At 46.8% G+C, this 16,750-nt stretch overlaps 1 protein-coding gene across 1 annotated transcript in view; it reads left to right on the forward strand.

The window, feature by feature from the left end:
* The window catches only part of LOC147112804 (PC3-like endoprotease variant B), an 845,811-nt gene that overhangs the window by 703,597 nt on the left and 125,464 nt on the right, over window positions 1–16,750 (forward strand). The gene's annotated exons all lie outside the window — the stretch shown is intronic.

Below are 16,750 nucleotides of genomic sequence, written 5' to 3' on the forward strand. Positions count from 1 at the left end.
CCTTTCCATTGCCTCACCACCACACTAGAAGTTACCCCTCACCACCACACTAGAAGTTACCCCTCAGCACCACACTAGAAGGTGATCACAGTTGAACTCTCTCCCTAAATCACCCTCTGACTTAGTTGTGTCTTCATGCGAGTCAGAATCTGATTATGAAGATATGAAATTTATGGGCAGAAAAAGACTTTGGGGGGGGAATTTTTCGGGGGGTCAGCAGGCGGGTTGGCTGAGAATTTTTTTACAACGGGTAGGGAACCCACTGTCAACCCACCTTCACACTAGTCTCCCAGATGTCGGGTTTGTCATCGCTGAACAGACCCGTCACCTAGCCGCAGGGGAGGCAATTTAGATTATTAAGAGCTTGTTAACAGGCACTTAAAACTATTTTAAGCTCACCTTTAGATTTTTAGTGTTCGCCAATGGCTTCCCCGCTGCTCGGGGATCACATCGGGTAAGGTCAGGTGTTGTGTCAGCATGTGATGATTTCTTTACTTGACAGCTGAAAATGTGCTATAAAAGCTCCCATTTCATAGGTGTTCACTTTCCAAGCTCAGAGGGACCTTGGTGTGCATGTACATAGATCCCTGAAGGCAGCAGGACAGGTAGATAAGGTGGTTAAGAAGGCATATGGGATACTTGCCTTCATTAGCAGAGGCATAGAATATAAGAGCAGGGAGGTTATGATGGAGCTGTACAAAATGCTAGTTAGGCCACAGCTGGAATACTGTGTGCAGTTCTGGTCACCACACTATAGGAAGGATGTGATTGCATTGATGAGGGTGCAGAGGAGATTCACCAGGATGTTACCTGGGCTGGAGCGTTTCAGCTATGAAGAGAGACTGGACAGGCTGGGGTTGTTTTCCTTAGAGCAGAGAAGGCTGAGGGGGGACCTGATTGAGGTGTACAAAATTATGAGGGGCATAGATAGGGTAGATAGAAATTAACTTTTCCCCTTAGTAGAGGGGTCAATAACCAGGGGACATAGTTTCAAGGTAAGGAACAGGAGGTTTAGAGGGGATTTGAGGAAGAACTTTTTCACCCAGAGGGTGGTTGGAATCTGGAACTCACTGCCTGAAAGGGTGGTAGAGGCAGGAACCCTCACAACATTCAGGAAGCATTTAGATGAGCACTTGAAATGCCATAGCATACAAGGCTATGGACCAAGTGCTGGAAAATGGGATTAGAATAGATAGGGCTTGATGGCTGGCGCAGACACGATGGGCCGAAGGGCCTCTTTCTGTGCTGTATAACTCTGACTCTATGAGAAGCTGTTGCTTACTGCATTTGGAAGACAGATTGAGCTTTATGCAGCTTGCAAGTGTTTGGAGTAAACTCTCTATCCAGTGGCGCCTCATTGGAACAACCTCCCTCAGCATTGACAGATTGCTTCTGTCATCTCAACCTCATCTGCCATCTATTTCATCAGCATCGGTGCCCTTGAAAAATCTCACCTTGCTCCTCAGAATCCCAACATGATCAGCCTTAACACCAGCAGCACCAGGCACACCAGCAGCACCAACAACAACACCAACCTTCTCCGCAATCAGCTGATGCTGCACAGGACACAGGGCATCAGTGAGTATTTAAACTCATTTTCACTGGCTTTTTTTCAGAGGCTTACCAATCTCACAGACCGGCGGCGGCATTTCAGAGCCACGTCACGATTCAAAACGTGAAGCGGGCAGGAGGAAGCAGCTGATTGGGTGAGTACGGCCAGGTGAGTATATATACTACTCTATAGCTTCACAGTTAAGGTTCATAGGGGGAGAAATTGAGTATAGCCCCGTTTGGGGTGCCAGCCTCGCCAGGGCGCTAAAAGTAGCGCCCCGGAAACATTCACGCCCCCGCACCGGAAATTGAATGGTTGCACCCCAAAGGGAAGCGCGGCGCTACTGGAGGCACCCCGCATCCCTCTTGGGGCACTGCAAGTGAATGTGGCATGTTGCGTTGCGGTATTGCAGGCCTTCCTCCCCTTCTTAAAGGGGAGGGGCCTTGTGCAGCACGATCTGGGGCCCAGCTGGGCCCCCGAGGATCGGGAGTGCAGGCAAAAAGAGAAGTGCCGGGCTCTTGGAGCGCAGCCGGCACCCTGCGGGGGGTGGGGGGGGTTTAGGAGGCTGGGGACGGGAGCGCAGGCAGGTGCTGGCAGGCGGCCAACAACAAAAATGGCCGCCCCGCACCTCACCTTTAATTTGCGCCTCCCCGGCCGCAGGTAGGCCCCCCTGAACCCGTCGGACATAGCGTCCAGCGGTAAATCAGGGGGCGCTGCCGAATATCGCGGCCGGGGCATCAGCGGGGCGCTGCGCACACCGATGACATCATTGGCAGAGGCGCAGCACTAGAGTTTCTCTGCATCCTCCTCACAGCACACATGCCCACCCAGCTTTGTGTCATCTGCAAACTTGGAGGTATTACATCTAGTTCCCTCATCTAGATCATTAATATATATTGTGAATAACTGGGGTCCTAGCACCGATCCCTGCGGTACCCCATTAGTCACTGCCTTCCACTCGGAAAAAGACCCGTTTATTCCAACTCTTTGCTTCCTGTCTGCCAACCAGTTTTCTATCCAAGTCAGTACCTTACCCCCAATCCCATGTGCTTTAAATTTGCATGCTAGTCTCCTATGCGGGACATAATCGAAAGCCTTCTGAAAGTCCAAATACACCACATCCACTGGTTCTCCCTTATCTATTCTACCAGTTACATCCTCAAAAAATTCCAGTAGATTAGTCAAGCATGATTTACCTTTTGTAAATCTATGTTGACATTGTCCAATCCTGTCACTGTTTTCCAAGTGCTCTGCTATTACATCTTTTATAATGGACTCTAGCATTTTCCCCACTACCGATGTCAGGCTTACCGGTCTATAATTCCCTGTTTTTTCTCTACCACCTTTTTTAAATAGTGGGGTTACATTAGCTACCCTCCAATCTATGGGAACTGTTCCAGAGTCCATAGAATTTTGGAAGATGACCAGCAATGCATCTACTATTTCTAGGGCCACTTCCTTAAGTACCCTAGGATGTAGATTATCAGGCCCTGGGGATTTATTGGCCTTCAATCCTGTCAATTTCCCTAGCACCATTTCCCTACAAATACTGATTTCATTCAGTTCCTCCCTCTCATTAGACCCAATATTCCCCGGCAGCTCTGGGAGTTTATTTGTGTCCTCCTTTGTGAAGACAGAACCAAAGTATGTATTTAATTGGTCTACCATGTCTTTGTTCCCCATTATAAATTCCCCTGATTCTGACTACAAGGGACCTACGCTTGACTTTACCAATTTTTTTCTCTTCACATATCTGTTGAAGCTTTTACAGTCAGTTTTTATGTTCCCTGAAAGCTTACTCTCATACTCTATTTTCCCCCTCTTAATTAATCCCTTTGTCCTCCTTTGCTGAATCCTAAACTGCTCCCAATCCTCAGGTTTGCTGCTTTTGCTAGCCAATTTATATGTCCTCTCCTTGGATCTTATACTATCCCTAATTTCCCTTGTTAGCCACGGTTCAGACACCTTTTTTGTTTTATTTTTATGCCAAACAGATGAACAAATTCTGTAGTTCATCCATGCGATTTTTAAATGTTTGCCATTGCCTATTCACCATCAACCCTTTAAGTAACATTCCCCAGTCCATCCTAGCCAACTCGTGCCTCATACCATCGTAGTTTCCTTTATTTAATTTCCGTACCCAAGTCTCTGAATCAAATACTTCACTCTCCATCTTAATGAAGAATTCTATCATATTATGATCGCTCCGACCCAAGGGGCCTCGCACAACAAGATTGCTAATTAATCCTTTCTCATTACATAATACCCAGTCTAAGATGGCCTGATCTCTAGTTAGTTCCTCGACATATTGGTCCAGGAAACCATCCGGTATGCACTCTAGGAATTCCTCTTCCACAGTATTGTTACTGATTTGGTTAGACCAATCTATATGTAGATTAAAGTCACCCATGATAACTGCTGTGCCCTTATTGCACGCATCTCTAATTTCCCATTTAATGCCTTCCCCAATCTCAGCATTACTGTTTGGGGGTCGTTATATAACTCCCACTAACTTTTTCTGCCCCTTGGTATTTTTCAGCCCTACCCATACAGATTCCACATCATCAGAGCTAATATCCTTCCTTACTATTGTTTTAATCTCCTCTTTAACCAGCAATGCTACCCCACCGCCTTTTCCTTTTTGCCTGTCCTTCCTGAATATTGAATACCCCTGGATGTTGAATTCCCAGCCTTGGTCACCCTGGAGCCATGCCTCCGTAATCCCAATTATATCATATCCATTTACATCTATTTGCGCAGCTAATTCATCCACCTTATTACGAATGCTCTTCGTATTAAGACACAAAGCCTTCAGGCTTGTTTTTTAACACTCTTACTCAAGATGTGGTCTCACCAAGGCCCTGTACAACTGCAGCAAGACATCCTTGTTCCTGTACTCAAACCCCCTCGCTACAAAGACCAACATACCATTTGCCTTTTTAAACGCCTGCTGCACCTGCATGCTTACTTTCAGCGACTGGTGCACAAGGACGCCCAGGTCTCGTTGCACTTCCCCTTCTCCCAATCTATTGCTATTCAGAATTATTGTTTACTGCGGCCATGTTTGATTTACACCCTTGATTACACTGGTAAAATAGATAAGGGAGAACCAGTGGATGTGGTGTATTTGGATTTTCAAAAGGCTTTTGATAAGGTCCCGCATAAGAGATTAGCATATACAATTAAGGCACATGGGATTGGGGGTAAGGTATTGACTTGGATAGAGAACTAGTTGGCAGACAGAAAGCAAAGAGTTGGAATAAACGGCTCTTTTTCCGAGTGGCAGGCAGTGACTAGTGGGGTACCGCAGGGATCGGTCCTTGGACCCCAGCTATTCACAATATATATTAATGATCTGGACGAGGGAACTAGATGCAATATCTCCAAGTTTGCAGACGACACAAAGCTGGGTGGGCGTGTGTGCTGTGAGGAGGATGCCGAGAAACTCCAGTATGATTTGGACAGGTTGGGCGATTGGGCAGATGCATGGCAGATGCAGTATAATGTGGATAAATGCGAGGTTATCCACTTTGGTGGCAAAAACAGGAAGGCAGATTATTATCTGAACGGCAATAGATTGGGAAAAGGGGAAGTGCAACGACACCTGGGTGTCCTTGTGCACCAGTCGCTGAAGGTAAGCATGCAGGTGCAGCAGGTGTTTAAGAAGGCAAATGGTATGCTGGCCTTCATAGTGAGAGGATTCGAGTATAGGAGCAAGGATGTCTTGCTGCAGTTGTACAGGGCCTTGGTGAGACCGCACCTTAAGTATTGTGTGCAGTTTTGATCGCCTTATCTGAGGAAGGATGTTGTTGCCATTGACTAATCTACTGGAATTTTTTGAGGATGTAACTGGTAGAATAGATAAGGGAGAACCAGTGGATGTGGTGTATTTGAACTTTCAAAAGGCTTTCGATTATGTCCCGCATAAGAGACTAGCATGCAAATTTAAAGCACATGGGATGGCAGGAATGACGTATGAAGAGAGATTAGGTCGATTAGGCTTATATTCGCTAGAGTTTAGAAGAATGAGAGGGGATCTCATTGAAACTTATAAAATTCTAACAGGACTAGACAGACTAGATGCAGGAAGGCTATTCCCGATGTGGGGGAGTCCAGAACCAGGGGTCACAGTCTAAGGATAAGGGGTAAGCCATTTAGGACTGAGATGAGGAGGAATTTCTTCACCCAGAGAGTGGTGAATCTGTGGAATTCTCCACCACAGAGGGCTGTTGAGGCCAATTCATTAAATATATTCAAGAAGGAGTTGGATATATTTCTCAAGGCTAAAGGGATCAAGGGGTATCGGGAGAAAGCAGGGACCGGGTACTGAATTTGGATGATCAGCCATGATCGCATTGAATGGCAGAGCAGGCTCGAGGGGCCGAATGGCCTACCCCTGCTCCTATCTTCTATAATAATAATTCAACTTTATTGTCATTGTACAATGCACAAGTACATGAACAACGAAATGTGATCTTGCAAGCTCCCATGAGTCCAGTACAAATAACATTAACATTAAACGTAAATAGCACCGTCCTGGGAGAAGCAAAGCCGCTGCGTCTGTGCGCGCCGCCATTCCATTTCCACCATTCCTCCTGTCCGACAATCTTCAGCCCAACGCCCGGGCCTGCTCACCAGCTGCCCCTCCCGGGGCTCCTTCCGTGACCTTCTTACCAACCGCCCCTCCTCGGGGCTCCTTCCGTGACCTTCTGCACCTGGTCTTCCCTGATGGTCACTCCTCTAGGTACTAACCAGGCCTGGCTCTGCTTAGCTTCCAAAGCCTTGCCAGTGACCCTGTCCCTAGTTCCAGGAACAGTTTCTATGTTTCTAAGCACTTGATCACATTGCTACCCAGGAGGCCAAGGATGGCCTCAGTATGGCCAGATTTACTGCACTTGACAGTGTACACCCTGGTTGGCACATGATGCGCCAGGTTGGCACCACCCCACACCAACACCATAAAGCATCCCTACAATGTCCAAGTCATTCTTTTCACACTCATCACCATTGCGTGGGGTACTGTTATGTCTCACCATTCACTGCAACTCACTAAGCCACTTCCAAAGGTGCACATGAATCTGTCCAAGAATGCAAAATGTTGAAAATAAAGATTTCAATGTTTGACAGTACATTAACAGAAACTTCATATGAGCATTGGCTAAAACAGTGACTACCCTTGTGTATTGTTAGTTGTTATGATTGAACTAGGATGAAGGTGAGTGTGAGAGGTGGCTAGTAAGATGCGGAAGTGATAATATAGTTAGAGAGGGATGGGTGGAGGTGCAAGGTAAGTTGGTATGAGTAAGGATGTGTAGGAATATAGTATGGACGGCAGAGTGATGGGGATGGCACAGCAGGATGAGGTAGAGTGTGTCTTTACAGTAACGTTTCGTGATCTACTGAGATCATTGAAAGGTTTGCGCCACTGCAGCCTGGCCCTCCTGTAGACATCCCTGCTTGTGTCCTCCTGTGCAATGTGCAACCAGGCTGTATTGATCTCCTGGGGAGGTCTCTTCCGTCCATGGGAAGGGAAGAGGACCTCCCTACGTGCTGTGACTCTCTCCATAAGCATATGGAGGGAGTCATGGGAGAGCCTGGGTGCAGTCGTACACCTCTGTGCAGTGCTTGTCAGTGTTTGCAGCACCTCAAGGCTGTAGAACACTAACCACACAACTGTCAAAATCAATTTGCGCATGGTCCCTTTAAGGAAACCGGCTGATGACACGTCATCAATTGACATCACCAGATACACTTCCTTCAACTGGCCAGCAAATGTGCTGGGTGGGCTCAACAAGCCCAATCAGGGGAAAATCATTCTACAGAGTGGGCTGGAGCCAACAGCGGAGCCACACCCCGCCACCGACACCGGCCGCACCGGACCCACCTCGGAAGGCGAAATCGCGGCCCAGCTGTTCCATCAAGCCTGTCCCACATCATAATGGCTGGTGCTTCATGAATAAACTTCCCCCTCCACCTACCTCCTTCCCCTCCCCTCACAGCCAATTAATCTCCTTGTGATCAGGGCCCCGGGTCAGAATCAGTAGCATTACAAAAACTTTGGGCTGAGTTTCCTCAGGGTGTCTCCCGCTCCACGGCCGTAGCTTTGGCAGAAACCCAAAAGTTACGGCAACAGAGCGGGAGACACCTCGAGGAAATTTACCCTCTCTATATTAGTGGTACTCATAATGCAAACTTGGGGAGGAGGTATTTGCGGCCAAATCACTTTCACCAGTGGCCCTCAGCAAATCTGCTGCTTCATATATCTCTGCATCACAATTAACAACCAGAACGCACAGGGTGGTAAAAGGAGAGAGGGAAGAAACAGAGCTTAAAAACAAAATGGGCTGGTTTTACGGCTGGCATTTGAGAGTGGCCCTCAAGCAAATGGGCTTGTGGCCCACAACATAAAAATTAGTGATTACTGTTAGATCCGTGGTTCAGTGGATAAATAATTACACGGATGCTGTACATAAACAAATAACAGGTCTTTACTGGAGGAGGGTATCTCTAGACTGGGGTACAGAGGCATGCGCACAGCTTATATACCGGTGTGGTCACTGCCGGTACTACAGTATACAGGAGCTGTAAAAAGTAGTTCTGAGTTAAAGCACATACACTACAATTCCTCCCTTTTTAGATTAATAATACCCCCTTAATATTCAAATAACAATTACATTTTTACATGTCCATTCAATAACAAAAGTCCATTTATAGATTCAGTCTTTGGGGCGGCTTCCTGACCCTTTCGGGATAGCGCCTTTCCGAAGGTTCTTGTTCTTGGTGCAGAGGCGATTCTGACCCCTTTTCATCGGGTAGTTCATCGGGTTCCACTGCTACTGGGTCTGAAGTAGATGCTACCGGTATGTCGGGTTCATCCCCAGGTACTCGAGACATGGGGTTGACGCCTTCCTGTGACGCTAAGATCTGATCGACGTGGCGTCTCACAATGTTCTCCCCGACATCCACTGTGTACATTAATGGCCCCTGCCTTGTACATATCGTTCCGGGTTGCCACTTCTCTGTTCGATAGTCACGGGCCAAGACTGGTTGCCCTACATTGAAGCTCCTTGTCGGCTTCTCGTTGATGTGCTGGAATTGTTTGTCCTCAACATTTCTTCGCACATTTGGTCTGAGCAAGTCCAGACGAGATCTCAACCTTCGGTTAAAGAACATCATGGCCGGGGCCTGGTTGGTAACTGCATGTGTCGTGTTTCGGTAGGCTAATAAGAAATTGTCCATCTTATGCTGTAGTGGAATTTCCTCGTCGCACATGGCCTTTATCGCCTTCTTAAAGGTTTGTATGAACCTCTCAGCCAATCCATTGGTGGCTGGATGATACGGGGCGGATGTGTAATGCCTTACCCCATTCCTTTTCATGAATTTTTGGAACTGTGGTCCATTATCAGAGCAGATCTGCTCTGGCAAACCGTTTCTGGCAAATATGGTCCGTAGGACTGCAATCGTTTTCTCTGTAGTGGTTGAAGACATCTTTATCAGCTCAGGCCACTTTGAATGAGCATCCACTGCTATTAAGAACATTGAGTCCATGAATGGACCAGCGAAATCAATGTGCACCCGTTGCCATGGAGAGGAGGGCCACTCCCATGGGTGTAGAGGGTCATGTGGTGGTGCATTTTGGACCTTCTGGCATCCTAAGCAGCTCTTAGTTAGGTCTTCGATTTGTTGATCGATTCCCGGCCACCACACATAAGCCCTAGCAAGGCTTTTCATTTTCACTCCCCCCAGATGACCTTCATGTAGCTCATTTAGCACTCTCTCCCTTAACTTGGGTGGAATCACCACTCTGTATCCACACATCACTGTCCCCTGGCATACTGACAGCTGTTCTCTTCTGGATGAGAATGCTGGCAACAGTGAGTCGCCATGTGTTGGCCATCCCCTCACCGTCAATTCATATACCCGTGACAGCGTCGGATCATTGCGGGTCTCCTTCTCTATATCCGCGTTTGTTACTGGCAATCGTTCAATTATCGACGAATAAAATATCTCGATAGGGTCCACTACTGGTGCTGCCTCCACCGTAGACAGTGGCAGGCGCGATAGCCCATCAGCGTTCCCAAGCTATTTCGTGCCTTTATATTCTATTTCATATTGATTCGCCCCTAGAAACAGGGACCATCTTTGTAACCGTTGTGCAGTCATTACTGGCACGCCCTTCTTAGGATTAAAGATGGAGACAAGTGGTTGGTGGTCAGTCAGCAAGGTGAACTTTTGCCCATGCAGATAATGGTTGAATTTTTTTACTCCCCATACTACGCTGAGGGCGTAGTTGCGCTCGGCTGAGGTTAGTGACCGAGACGCAAAGGCTACTGGCCTCTCCAACCCGTCTGGGAATTTGTGCGGCAGCACCGCTCCAATGCCGTAGGGTGATGCATCACATGCCAAACGAATTGGTAGTGCTGGGTTGAAATGGGCCAACACCTCTTTTGATGTGATCAATTCTTTACACCTCTGGAAAGCTCGTCTACGTTCGTCATCCCACTTCCATGGTACCCCTGTTTGCAGTAGGGTGTTCAGCGGGTGTAATACCGTAGACAAATTTGGTAAGAACTTGTGGTAATAGTTTACCAGCCCGAGGAACAACCTCAGTTGTGACACATTTTCCGGTGCTGGAGTCTTGACTACTGCCTCAATCTTGTCAGGGGACATATGTAACCCCTCTTCATCGATGACGTGGCCGCAATACGAGATCTGTTTCTGGAAAAACTCGCACTTGTGGCAATAAGCTCGTAGCCCATATTCCTTTAATCTGGCGAGCACCTTCTCCAAGTTAGCGAGGTGATCACCGTCATTTTCGCCCGTGACCAAGATGTCGTCCAAATAACACTGGGTCCCTGGAATCCCTTGCAGGACCTGATCCATCGCCCTTTGCCAGATAGCCGGAGCCGAGGCTACTCCAAACACCAGCCGGTTGTATTGATAGAGACCTTTATGGGTGTTGATCGTAAGGTAATGTTTCAAAGCTTCTTCTACCTCCATTTGCAAGTACACCTGGGCTAGATCAATTTTGGTGAAGCGTTTACCACCAGATAGCGAGGCGAAAATATCCTCAATTCGTGGAAGCGGATATTGCACCGTGTGAAGGACTGGGTTCACTGTCACCTTAAAATCCCCACAGATGCGGACCTTCTTTGGTTCCCCAGGCGTATTATTCAACGACCTCTTCATTACAGGAACGATGGGTGTAGCCCACTCACTCCAGTCCACTGTGGACAGTACTCCTGAACGTTCCAACCCTTCCAGCTCTGCTTCAACCACTGGTCTGATCGCATAAGGCACTGGTCTGGCCTTCAGAAACTTTGGGCTTGCATTATCCTCTATTTTAATTGTTGCTGTTATTCCTTTTAGTGTTCCTAGTCCCTCCTGGAACACTTCTTTTGCGTCAGTTAGCATTTTTGACAGTCGTCCAGGTGTGACGTCGTCATCCTTTTTGGCCTCCACCTTCAGTGCCTGTATGGAATGCCAATCTAAATGTATCTTCCGGATCCATTCACGTCCTAGCAGTGGTGGACCTCCATTTGGCAATACATATATATCCATTTTAGGTATTTCCTGGCCTTTATATGTCACTTTCACCCTTATTTTTCCTTTGGGGTAGACTTTTTGTCCTGTATACATCTTCAGGACAATCTCTGTAGCTTTCAAGGGTATGTGTGAAAATAGCCGCTTGTAGTCTCTTTGATTTATGACTGTTAGAGCTGACCCTGTGTCCAATTCCATTTCCACTTGGACTCCGTCTATCTTGAGTGTAACCCAGATAGTCTGGTGATCCTCCATTTCGGTTACATTATGTAGTTTCAGACAACCCAGCTCCTTGCTTCCGGAGTCTGTGTCACTTTTCTGTTCGTCTGAACCACTGTCCATCACCTGGTGTACCTTTTTGTACTTCTCCTGTGGAGATTTCTTACTGTTGGTTTTCTTCCCAGACCTGCAGACTCTTGCTATGTGTCCTGCTTTCCCACACTGTCTGCACACTTGGTCCTTGAACCAACAATCTTTCTGGTCATGTGTTGTTCTGCCACAGCGATAGCACTTCCCTGTTCCATAGGTCATTTCGTTGGTGCCATATTCTTGCGGTCTCCATTGTATCTCTGCAGTGCCCCTTGCGGCTGCTTCATGTGATACTGCCATATTGAAAGCTTTGTCCAGCGTAAGGTCCTTTTCTGATAGAAGCCGTTTCTGGGTTCCTTCACTTTGTAGCCCACACACAAACTTGTCCCTTAACGTGTCTGCTAGTCCCGCTCCAAACTGGCAGTATTTCGATAGCTTGCGCAGTTCCGTTAGGTACTCAGCATTGCTTTCGTCTTTGTGTTAGTTCCTTTTATGAAACTTAAATCGTTCTGCTATCAGCAGCGGTGTGGGGCTTAAGTGGTCCTGTAGGATTTCTACTATGCTTTCAAACTTCTTGTTTACCGGCTTCTCTGGGGTTATTAGATTTTGCAGTAACCCATAAGTTTTTGCACCCATGGAATTTAACAGAACCAGTGCTTTATTAGCATCTGGCACTTCATTCGCCCTTGCAGTACACCTCAATACGTTCCACATATGTCGCCCAATCTTCGACTTCATTCTCGAATGTAGAGATACTGCCACTCTTCGGCATCCTTGGTTGTGCGTTAACTATCACCAATGGCGCCTCCCGCGCTTCCCCTTCTTCTCCGCTGGCACAAAATTGCGTCTCCCGCACGTTCCTTCCTTCCCGCGCTCGCCCGTCTTCTCCGCTGTGGCTTCGCAAAATGGCGTCTCCCGCGCTCTTCCTTCTCCGCGGCTCAATGGCGTCACCCCTTGCTTCGCCCCGCGGACCCTGATCAGCCCGTGATCCCTGGCTGTGCTCTGCGCGTTCTTCTCTTGATATTTGTCGACGCCGCTCAGTCTAGAACCCGGCTGTTTCTTACCCTCTCTCTCTCCGGTTTGCAGTATTTTTCCTCGACGCCGCTCGGTGATCAACCCCCGGCTGCGTCCTGCTCTCTTCACCCTCTTTCTTACCCCGTCGACGCTGCCCGGCTCTTTCTCTCTGCTGTCGGTCGGCTCCAGCCGCCGCTGCTCGGGAAGGGTCTGCTCTGGACCTGTCGTCGGTCTCTTACTGCTCGTTGTGGCTGGGGAACCAAGCCCGGCTCTCCACAGCCTCCCCAGCGAAGTTGGATCTCTGCCTGACTGCTGGGCGGTTGCTCGCGGTCGACGCCCGTGTTCCTGGACTCGACTATTTTTTTTTTTTTATGTTGCAGGTAGATTCACATCAACACTCGTCGCCACTGTTAGATCCGTGGTTCAGTGGATAAATAATTACACGGATGCTGTACATAAACAAATAACAGGTCTTTACTGGAGGAGGGTATCTCTAAACTGGGGTACAGAGGCATGCGCACAGCTTATATACCGGTGTGGTCACTGCTGGTACTACAGTATACAGTAGCTGTAAAAAGTAGTTCTGACTTAAAGCACATACACTACAATTACCTCTGTTGTACATTGACTATAGAGCAATGATGAATATAAGGATTGATTTTGTAATGTTGTGCGCCAGGTCTCCACTCACCATGAAGAGAAAGTAGAGTGCAGAATTTGGTAGGCCATCTCACACAATTTACTACACTCCAAACTTTGTGGTCCAAAAATGTTCTATCCTTTGAGATGCCTCACTAAGGGCACACAAGAGCCCAATTAAACCTTATTCTGTAGGAATGCATGGTAATTGCTGCAATGAACAATTTCCAGTATTGTTTGCCTACATAAAGCACATGAATTACTAATTTGACGGTCTGGCCTTTGAGAGCCAGCTGCTTAAATGTGCATTGGACTTTTTACAGTTTTTTTTTTGGAGGGGGTGGCTTAATGAATGCCTTTCTCTGCATTTATATTGTTGCATTAGCTTCTTTTGCTGTGTAAGACTCAATTTTTCATTAGAATATTTTATTTCCCACTTCTTTTCAAGCAGCAATCTTGCTATCAGCTGCTAGTTCCCTTTCAGCAACCAAATAGCTCACCACGGGAATTGCTTTTAAGAGTCTGAAGGCAGTGGCAGATTTGAATGAGATAGAGAAATTCACAAGAAGGTAAGAAAGGCACGTGTGTTACATCTGAAGGATTCTGAACACTCCCATTCTTACCCCAGGAGCCGCCTCTTTAAACCTAAACATAACCTCATGTGGAGGATAAACCAGCAACATGGACTGCTTGGGCCGAATGGCCTGTTTCCATGTTGTAATGGGCCAAAAATTCGGGTCGGGGGCTTCCCGCGGGTGCAAGCCCCCGATCTGCACTCACCCTGCGCGCTGACATCTGAAGCCCGGGCCTGCTTGCATTTCCTGTCCCTGACCCGGTTCAGATGTCAGCGCGCAGTGCCTACCTGATCCAGCGGCGTAGTTAGTGCGATGTGCCGGCTGGGATCAGGTGAGCACTGTACAACCAATCAGGGGAGGGGAAGGTTCATTCATGAGTTTGAGAGTAAGAACTGTCAAACTCATGAAAACTACGGGGGCCCAAAACATTATTTAAACTTTAAATAAAAATTTAAAAAAACATCCCAATCATTAAATTAAGTATAAATAAGTTTAAAAAAATAATTTAAACAATAATTTTTTTTTTGAAAAAAATAAATTTTTATTAAAAAGGGTCTAAAACTAAACTTACCTTACTGTAGATTGTTTAAAATAATAAACCTGTGGGAAAAAAAATTCTAAATTACACTAAAACACCACTTACCTGTAAAAATAAATACTTACGTCTGCTTTTTACAAGCGTAAAGACCGGAGGCCTTTACACATGCGCAAATCCCCCAAAACAGAGGAAATCCAAGACGCACGCGCTGCCCCCTACAGTGCACGCGCTAGCCTCTTCAACTCTTGGGTTGGAGGAGAGGAAATGCCGGTTTTCAGCGCATGCGCTGTGTATGCTGAAAACCGGCATTTCCTCCGGCCAGACGCGTGAGTACCCCTTCCGTACTCACGCGTTTGGGGAGGAATTTCTGCCCCAATATCTATGTAATTCAATGTAACTACTTGTGTCAGGAGACCAGTCCCCACTTCCTACACTTCAGCAGAAAGGTAATCACTGAGTTATGCCATGTCCTTATTCCCAACCTGAGGGTATCTTTCTTAGAGGGAGGATCAGCCTGTGACTGGGAAAGTGAACACAGCATTATATTTATATGCCACCAGATCTTTCCAAGCCATCATAATGAACATTTGCCGAATGTATTTGTTAGTTGTGCACAGGTGCATGAAACAAACGAAAAAGCCTTGTTTGCTGAGAGAACCACGGTCAACATTTTCCCTATGGAAAGAAGCCAGCAAAACAAGAGGGCACAGCACTTTTAGAATGCTGCTGGATTCCCAAAAATGCAGGGCATCATAGATAACAAATAAATGGCCATCCAGGCCAATGCCATGACCTAAATGAAAAGGAACAAGTTCCATTTTGGGCCGTATATTCTGATCCCTACGGGTGTGTACGCGCTGTGCAGCCACCCGTAGGGTCATCGGAAATGTCGGTTTCAGGCATGCACAGCGCATGCGCTGAAAACCAGCATTTCCAATCTGTCAAGAATGATCTTGACAGATCCTCCGGCTGCCCTGGAGCAGGGCCTCTGCAGGCGGATATTTCCGCTTTTAGAGACCCTCTGCCCCCAGAAAACCCTTACAATTTTTTTCACTGATTTATCATTTAAAAACTTTAAAAAAGGTAAGTTTATTTTTAGCCCCATAAAATACTTTTTGTTTAAAATATATTGTAATTTCAAGTAATTTTAAAAATGTGATTTTTTTAAAAATTTAAAGTTTTACAGTACTATGTTTTTTCATTGACCTCCATTCATATTTGACAGGTCTTCCTGTCAAATGTATGAAGGGAGATTCCCTTCAGTGATTGGCTCCCCATGGCCCACGTGATCCCAGGGACGCTGCGAACTACCTGCGCCCCTGGGATACGTGGGCCCTGCGCACTGGCAGTTTGGAGAGGCCCAGCATTGGAAGTGTGCATGTCCTGGGAGACCTCAGGTAAGGGCGCAGATTTTTCCAGCTCGCAGTCCTCCACCCGCGAGAGGCCTGCGATCGGAAAATACGGGCCAGTAACATACAGATGGTCTCTGACTACAAGAACCAAAAGTTACAAATAAATATCTGATACCCTAGTAGCACCCATAATGCCTTCATAAGGCTTCAATCCACAGTCCCATCATTATTTGCAGGAGGAGGGAGACTGCATGGCTGGCTCTTTGGGCACCAAAGATACTCTTGGGAATCTCGATCAATCACCCCATTGAGAAACCTATGACCAGCCGTGGAATGCGACCGTAACGTCAATGGAAGATCAACGGAAACCTAACTTATGCAATTTATCCGGCATTTCCAATGGTCTTTCCCGAAGTTACAGTGGCCGGTTGGGACAAACTCCGAGGCAAAACTTTCAGGATTACATTTAAATTGGGTGCCATCACTTAATTCCCCTAACAGTGAATTGTGCAGGTGGATCTAATTTTTGGCATCCCAGTGCTTCCTGTTGGTAATGGGATATAGCGTGTGTCTTCTGATACCTGTACAACACTCCTTCTATATGATAGTCTAGTGGAAGGAATAAATCTGTTGATCATTAAGGAGGGTCTCATGGGTTACATGTGGTCTTCTACCTCCTAGTGTTTCTTCATTAGACAAAGCATTAATTCAGTGAGCCACCTCATGCGACATCTTCGACACATTTGTTCTCAGAGGGGAGTGCCCTTCAGCCCAAATAATGGCTGCCCGACTTTGTTGCAGCTTGACTAGTAAAATTCCTAGGTCGTTGCTGTCAGAGAGGATAGATCTCCCCACATTTCTCTCTGCCTCCACGATGCTCCAATGTTCCCATACAAAAAATGGATGTTGTCTTTCAGACAGTCCCGTCATCCAATCATTTCACTTCCTGCGCTCCAGCAAACTATGCAGCGGGCATTTGCGAATGAGCCGACCTCTTTTTTTTGGGCAGTCAGTTCACCTCTCTGCCAGTGTGTTCTTCAGGCCTCTCTCAGGGGCTCTGGGGCACTTACACCAAGATTGCAAAATCAGCCCCAAAACATATTTAAATAATACTAAAATTCAGAATTCTTAAATAAAACTTAAATAAAAACAAAAGAAATTGACATTCCAACATTTGTAACTACTGATATAAAAAGACATATGCACATTCAGAATGTGCCTTATCACA

The sequence above is a fragment of the Somniosus microcephalus genome, chromosome 9 (genome assembly GCF_052327205.1).
Source record: "Somniosus microcephalus isolate GS21.2 chromosome 9, FLI_Smic_1.0, whole genome shotgun sequence".
Classification (NCBI taxonomy): Eukaryota; Metazoa; Chordata; class Chondrichthyes; order Squaliformes; family Somniosidae; genus Somniosus; species Somniosus microcephalus.